Genomic DNA, 7,300 nt, shown 5'->3' with positions numbered 1-7,300 from the left:
GATTCTTTGAATACACTTTTGCAACCAGTTGTGCATCCACCTCAGAGTTATTTCCTTGGTTTGCTTATGAGAATGTCATGTGGGACTGTGTGAAAAGCCTCACGAAAATCCACTTGGCCAGTAACCCTGGTAAAGAAGGAAATTATGTTGGTTTGGCAGGATTTGTTCTTAACAAATCCACTTTGGCTGTTCCTTATTGTGCTCTATGTACGTACAAATTGATTGTTTAATCATTTGTGCCAGTATCTTTCCAGCTATCGAAGTTACTCTGACTGATCTATAATTAACCAGGTCCTCTGTGTTTCCCTTTTGAAAGATAGGTTCTATGTTTGCCCTTCTCCAGTGCTCTGAGATCTCACCGTCCTCCAGGAGCTCTCGAAGATCATTGCTAATGGTTGTGAGAATGCTGCAGCTAGTTCTTTACGGGCACTGCTGACTTGAATACATCTAACAACTAAATATACTTTAAATTGTTCTTCTCTATTCTGGCTTGAGTTCCTTCCCGTAATATTAATTGCATTAAGCATCTGCTCACAAGTAACCTTTTTCATGAAGAGTGACACAAAATAGGCATTAAACACCTTGGGCTTCTTGAGGTCGTCCACCTTCCCTGCAAAGTAGAGGACCGTCACTTTCCTTCAGCTTTCTCTTGTTCCTAATGCACTGTGACAAAGTCCCTCCTCTACCTTGGTGGGGCCTGCGCTTATTGGCAGATTTGCTCACCTCAGTGATCTTCCCCACAGTCTGGGTCAACTCCTCTGTGTCGGATCAGGAGTTGGGAGGTTTGGGGGGAACCCGGCCCCGCCCTCTACTCCGGGTTCCAGCCCAGGGCCCTGTGGATCGCAGCTGTCTATAGTGCCTCTTGTAACAGCTGCATGACAGCTACACCTCCCTGGGCTGCTTCCCCATGGCCTCCTCCCAACACCTTCTGTATCCTCACCACAGGGCCTTCCTCCTGGTGCCTGATAACGCTTGTACTCCTCAGCCCTCCAGCAGCACAGCCTCACTCTCAGCTCCTGGTGCCTCTTGCTCCCAGCTCCTCACACACACTCCCTCTCCTCTGGCTCCCCCCTCCCTGACTGGAGTGAGCTCCTTTTTAAACCCAGGTGCCCTGATTAGCTGCCCTGATTGGCTGCAGGGGATCTAATCAGCCTGGCTGCCTGAATGGGTTCTAGCAGGTTCCTGATTACTCTAGTGCAGCCCCTGCTCTGCTCACTCAGGGAACAGAAAACTGCTCATCCAGTGACCGGTAGATCTGCCCTCGACCAGACTCCTGCACCCCACTGGCCTGGGTCTGTCACCGTGCTTATAGAAGCTCTTCTCATTGCCTGTCCTGTCCCCTACGAGGTGGAACTCAGTTTGTGCCTTTGCCTTTTTGATTGTTTTCCTACATGCTCACGCTGGTCTTTTGTACCCTGTGTGGCGGGGCGATGACTCACCAGCGCGGCGCCTCCTGCTGGTCGTCTTGGGAATTAGCTCTTTCCAGGCCAGAGCACCCTCTGCAGGCCGGTGGCTCACCCGCCGCTGGCCCCCGTGTCCCTCCCAGATCCTGGTGCCCCTCTACATCAGGGTTCTGCCCCCAGCAATAACCCACAATCTGGGTCCCCCAACCCCCATCCCCACCTTGCCTCAGTGGCTACTGCCAGTCACCACCTAGCCCCTGCCCCCTGGGGCCAACTGCAGTCTGTGAACCACTCCTCATGGGCAAGGGGGTTGGACCAGCTGCCTCTGCCTAGCTCTGGGCTGCCCCAGTGCCCTTTGTGGGCCCTTAACTCGGCCTGCAGCCTGGGGCTTTGCTAGGCTGGAGCTCCCCAGCTCCCTCTGCCCTTCCCCAGCCCTGCTCCACCTCAGGTACCCTCCTCAGCTCCAGGCAGCCGGGTCCTTCTCTCTCTGAAGCCAGACAGCGAGTGTCTCCATCTCTGGCCCTCAGCCCTCTTATAGGGCCAGATGTGGCCTGGTTGGGGCGTGGCCCCACCTGTGGCTGCTTTCCCCCAATCAGCCCAGCTTTTCCCCCACCCCAGCCCTCTCCCAGGGCTGTCTTAAGCCCTTCAGGGCATGAGCGGGGTGACCACCCCCCTATACCCTGGCTACAACTAACTGTCCTGGTCCCATCAAAGACGTCCAGATCAGACAGAGGTTCTGGCCCTTGCCACCCCTGCCAAGCATGGGGGCAGCTCCCTCAGCTTTGCCAAAGGGTTGGATATCAGCCTCTCTTACCTGGTAGTTTCTTCTTTTGCTTCATCCCCCTCTTTTCCCCTTCAACTCACTTTCCCGTCCTTGGACACAGCACTCCCGACCCTTTCCTCCCCGCCTGCTCCCTGCCTCGCTCCCCTCAGGGCTAGCGTGCTGCCATGCCTTGTAGACCCCCCGGGCTCGACCTTCTGCCAATGCCCCATCCCCCTTTCCTGGCGAAGGGGTGAGTCGATCCACGACGGAGGCCTGGGATCTAGTCTCCGCTGACACTGACTCCCTCTGTGGCCTTGGGTGAGTCTCTTCCTGTCTCAGTTTCCTCAGCTGTGAATGGAAATGATGATACTCACCCTCCTGTGTACAGGGCGTGATAGACCTGTGGCTGAAACACACCATATCGGCACTCAGCTACCACAGCCGGGAGCTCGCTCTATAGAGAGTAAGAAGAATGATGTGGTATTATTACCTAAGGGTTTAAACAATGTAGGTTGCATAATATAATTGGGCTCCATCACATGGTGCTGTTGCTGACCATGTTACAAATTCTCTTTATCTGAATGAACAGGAGTTAGATCTTGGAGAGATGCTTAAAGTCTCTTCTGCCAGAGCCTCTCTCCCTGAGTGAATCAGTTTTTTTAGGAGCAACTGCTGCCGACGGGTTATACCAAGGCAGACAAACAAGACGTCCATTTCTTTACACTCATGCCTTGTGTGCACCTCATCGTGGCAGCATTTCGCTTCATTCTACAGATAGGGAAAGTGAGGTACAGAAATGGGAAATGGCTTTGCCAAACTCACATACCCCGTCAGTGGCAGAGCCAGGCTTCGAACCCATGAAACTACCATCTCTTGGCCCACTCCATTAGAATCCACGAAGAGCACACTATACGCTCTCCCTTTATTAAGAGGCCTCAGGGCCACAGCAATATAAAGAAATGCACTAAAAATAGTCTATAACCATTCCCAACTTCCCCCACATAAAGGAACAGGCTGGGCTTTACAGAGGCTTTGATGTAGAAATACACCGTGAAAAGGTGCAAGTATGGAGATGAATCATATATACGAGACCTTTAACAAGAAACCGCATAAACTTTAAAACCTCCACCTCCTTTTTACCATAACGCGTTGGCTAATAAATGTGAAAACTCTGATCCGCAGAACAGAGCCAGCTCTGCAAATGCAAAAAGAACTAGGCAAAAGCCCCCCTGTACCCAGTCGATGTGGTGCCTCAGGCTAGGCGTGTGTCCGCACTCATGCACTAGGCAGGGCTGTGCCTGGCTGGGAAACGTCCCAGGAACACTGATGGAGGCTCATTCTCCCTGGGCACGAGCAAAGCGCCCTGTGCGGGAGGGATTTCACATCCCATTTTGAACAGGTGCAGATGAGGGATCCGGCCCTGGGGAGCCATAGGAAGGCCTGTTAACGATTCAGGAAGTGAGTCCATCTGTGGAGGCAATGCCCCAGGGCTGGTGCCTGGCCCATGTGGACCTGATTGCGGGACTGGTGCCACGGACGTGCTGCCTCCAGCAGGAGGCGTTCTAAGGATTGCTGTCACGCACACGCCTGGGCCCAGCCCCCTCTGGAGTGGGGCAGCCCCCCGGGGAGGCATGGAGGGCTCTTTCTTGCAAATGAAGCACTCTTACCCAGCTAGCAATAAAGTGACTCCTGCAAACCTCCTCCAGTTCCTGCCCCTCTGACTCGCACTTCCATGCCCCACCCCAGCGCTGCCCCACAGGATCTCCCAGCGGCCTGGCTGAGGGAGGGGGGGATGAACCCAGCCCTCGCTGGATGCTGATGCTGCCATGTCAGCATTTAGGCCTTGCACTTGCTGTTCTAGCCCTGGACGCTCCATGCCCTACGTCGAGGGGCTCTGTCGCTCACTGGTCCACCTCCTAGCCTGATGCATGGATGGTGCGAGTCTGTGGCAGCCCCAGCTGCAGAGCCGGGAGCCCAACGCCAGCCCCGCTCCCTGCATGCAGCCCCCGGCCCTTCTCCTCACTGCTGCTGGACACGCCATGAGCCACGGCTGCAGAGCGGCCCCTTTCCGGCTGATTGCTGGCGACCACGCCACAGCCCTGCTGCTGCTTCGGGCCACGCATTCGTGAGCTGCCGGCGTGGCTGCTGCAATTCTGCGCCATGCCACCGACGCCTCTGCCCTGGCTCCCCGGGCCGGGTTCAAGGCTTTGGCCTTGGCTTCCGAGCCCTCCATAGCACCGGCTCTGGGGGGCACGACCGTGAGCTCACACGGCTGGTGCCTTCCACCCGCCAGGCAGGTGTGCCCAGGTGACGGAGCTCGCTGGCGCCTTCCCTCCGAAGAGATGAGAATGAGCGTGAACCCCGATGGCTCCGGAGCCCCACGCTTGGACCCAGCCATGCCACCGTACGACACACACCCAGAGAAAAGCAGCAAACGCCCTGCAGGATGGAGGGGAGAGGGATAAAGAGGCCAGATCCTCAGCTGGTGCAAATCGGCGTAGCTCCGAGTTCCAGCCCTGTAGCGTTATATCCACCATGTACAATTGTGGCAGGCATGAGGGGCTCGGCCCGAGGACTGAGCCAGCCCTGAGAAAGCAAACTCCCTTTAGGGCCAACTCCCTTCAGATGCAACCCGCAGGCTGTGTTAATGGCGCAAGAAAACAAACAGATGAAAATTAGACTCTGTCGCTGACCTCCCCGCCCGCAAATGTCTTCTAATCTCACTGCCCCCTGGTGTGCTAATAGCTTGGCGCGTATGTGCTGACCCAGCAGTGCAATCCACCGCCAAAGCACCACACCCCTCCTGAAAGCTCCCAGGGTTATTAACGCACCGTGGCGAGAGCAAACACATCGATGAGATTTTAATGGGTTTTTAATGTGTCGGCGCCACGGCTGAGTGCAGCCGCTAGGAACCATCTCCCTCGCCCTTCCGCCAGATTCCCCTTCCCTCTGTCTCTTCCCGTCCCCGCAACCTTCCTTCCCCGTGAAAACTTTCCCAACCAGAAGAGCAGGTTGGACAAACCTGTCAGGGCTGGTCTAGATAATACTTAGTCCTGCCCTGAGTGCAGGGGACTGGCCTAGAGACCTCGTGAGGTCCCTTCCAGTCCTCTGAGTCTAGAACAATAGGGCCTCTCCTTTCCATTGTGCCATTCTGCCCAAAGCCTTGTAGGTCACTAACATTTCACTAGGGTGACCACATGTCCCGATTTTATAGGGACAGTCCCAATATTTGGGGCTTTTTTTATATGGGCTCCTATAACCCAATTTTTCACACTTGCTGTCTGGTCACCCTACATTTCACCCACCACTAAAATGCAGCCAGCTCTGGGGTGGGACGTGGTGCTGCTTAACAGAGTCCAGCAACACTGCCTGCAAAAAGTGATGAGGAATAGTCTCCAGTCGAGGTGCCCTGGGTAATTTTAGCTGCACAGACTGTAATTAGCAAAGCCAGGACCCTAACGATGCACAGCCTGGGGATCTCAGCTCTGAAACGCCGCATGTCCTGGATGAGACTCCCCTAAGCACGGCCCTCGGCGCAGGGATAGATTTCACCCATTGAGCAGAATCTCACTCATGCAACGTGAGCACTGGGCTACTCGCCCGAGTACGACTCTGCAGCGGAGCAAGAGGCGCAGAATCAGGCCGCTGGCTTGCAAAGCACTTTGTAAATTAGTGGCACTAGAGACATTTTTTAAATAGATCGTTATGACGACGCTGTTCCCTCTTTGGGCTGGAGAGGATAGCCCAGAGGTGGGCAAACTACGGCCCACAAGCCACATCCAGCCTGCGGGACCCTCCTGCCCGGCCCCTGAGCTCCTGGCCTGGGACCCTCGCCCCTGGCCCCTCCCCTGCTGTCCCGTCCCCCCACAGCCTCAGCTCGCTGCTCCGCGGGCGCAATGCTCTGGGCGACGGGGCTGCGCGCTCCTGGGGTGCTCTGTGCTGGGCGGTGCGTGGCTGGCTCCAGCTGGGCGGCGCGGCTGTAGTGCTCTAGGCAATACGGTAAGGTGCGGGGGAGGGGGGTTGGATAGAGGGCAGGGGAGTTCGGGGGGTGGTCAGGGGCCGGGGGTGTGGATAGGGGTCGGGGAGGTCAGAGTGCGGGGAACAGGGGTTTGAATGGGGGCAGGGATTCCGGGGACTGTCAGGGAGAAGGGGGGGTTTGATGGGGCAGGGGTCCCAGACGGGGGGGACGTCAGGAATCAGAGGAGGGGTTGGATGGGACGGCAGGGGGCAGTCAGGGGACAGGGAGAAGGGGTGGTTGGATGGGGCAGGGGTTCTGGGGGGTCGTCAGGGGGTGAAAAGCAGGGGCGGGGTCAGATAGGGGGCAGGGGTCTGGCCATGCCGGGCGGTTTGGGGAGGCACAGCCTCCCCTAACTGGCCCTCCAGACAATTTCTGAAACCCGATGTGGCCCTAAGGCCAAAAAGTTTGACCGCCCCTGGGCTAGTCAAAATGTGGGGTTCTCCCAGCTGGGGGGTGGGGAACTGATGATGGAATCTGGTGCCTTTGATGCAACCTGGTTAATTCCCCAAGATTGCACAAAGTCCCATTTCTCCGAACACAGGAGGAACCTGAATAACTGAAGACAGTTGACTTGCTCCCAGCCCGGGGAAGTGGCTAGACTGTTGGACAGAGAGAGCTCCCCCAGAAGGGGGAAACACAGATGCCGACCCAGCCGGAGGACGTTGTGTTCCAGGCTCTGAGAGAGGAGCCGTAGGCGGGAGCAGAGGCAGAGTGCTGTTGTGCAGACCATGGACGTGGGCATCGGCCTTGAGCTAATCCCCAGCACGACCAAGAGGAGGTGCCCGTCTGGGGTTGAGGGCTGCACCCCGTCACAACCACGCTGGACACACACTACTGGGCCAGATCCCCAGGCAGCCCCCTTGCATCCCGTGGCACCAGCGCGCTGTCTGACAGCTGGAGGTCTGGCCCCAAACAGCTTCAGTTTAAGATTCGATTCAAACAACTCGGCTGTCGCAGCACCAGATAAAGGACCCAGCCGCCTGGCTTGGGAGCTCTTTGGGGCAGGGGCTGTCATTTCAATAAGCCTGAGTGCCGCCCTGATCCGGGATGGGAGCCCTACGGCGCTACCAGAACACAAGCCAATAAATGACTCTCACGGCCGAGCCAGCCCCCGCA

The 7,300-nt window shown here is 56.7% G+C and overlaps 1 long non-coding RNA gene across 1 annotated transcript; it reads right to left on the bottom strand.

Moving 5' to 3' along the window:
• Positions 1-531: 531 nt before the first annotated feature.
• Positions 532-2,622, bottom strand: LOC120408626. The gene is made up of 2 exons (XR_005600833.1): positions 2,541-2,622; positions 532-610 (listed from the first exon to the last, which is right to left on the bottom strand). It is a non-coding gene; the product is annotated as an uncharacterized LOC120408626 (long non-coding RNA).
• Between the last annotated feature and the right edge of the window lie 4,678 nt (positions 2,623-7,300).

The sequence above is a fragment of the Mauremys reevesii genome, linkage group 6 (assembly GCF_016161935.1).
Source record: "Mauremys reevesii isolate NIE-2019 linkage group 6, ASM1616193v1, whole genome shotgun sequence".
NCBI lineage: Eukaryota > Metazoa > Chordata > Testudines > Geoemydidae > Mauremys > Mauremys reevesii.
Note: the sequence above shows the minus strand (reverse complement) of the source record. Positions and strands in the feature narration are given on the sequence as shown.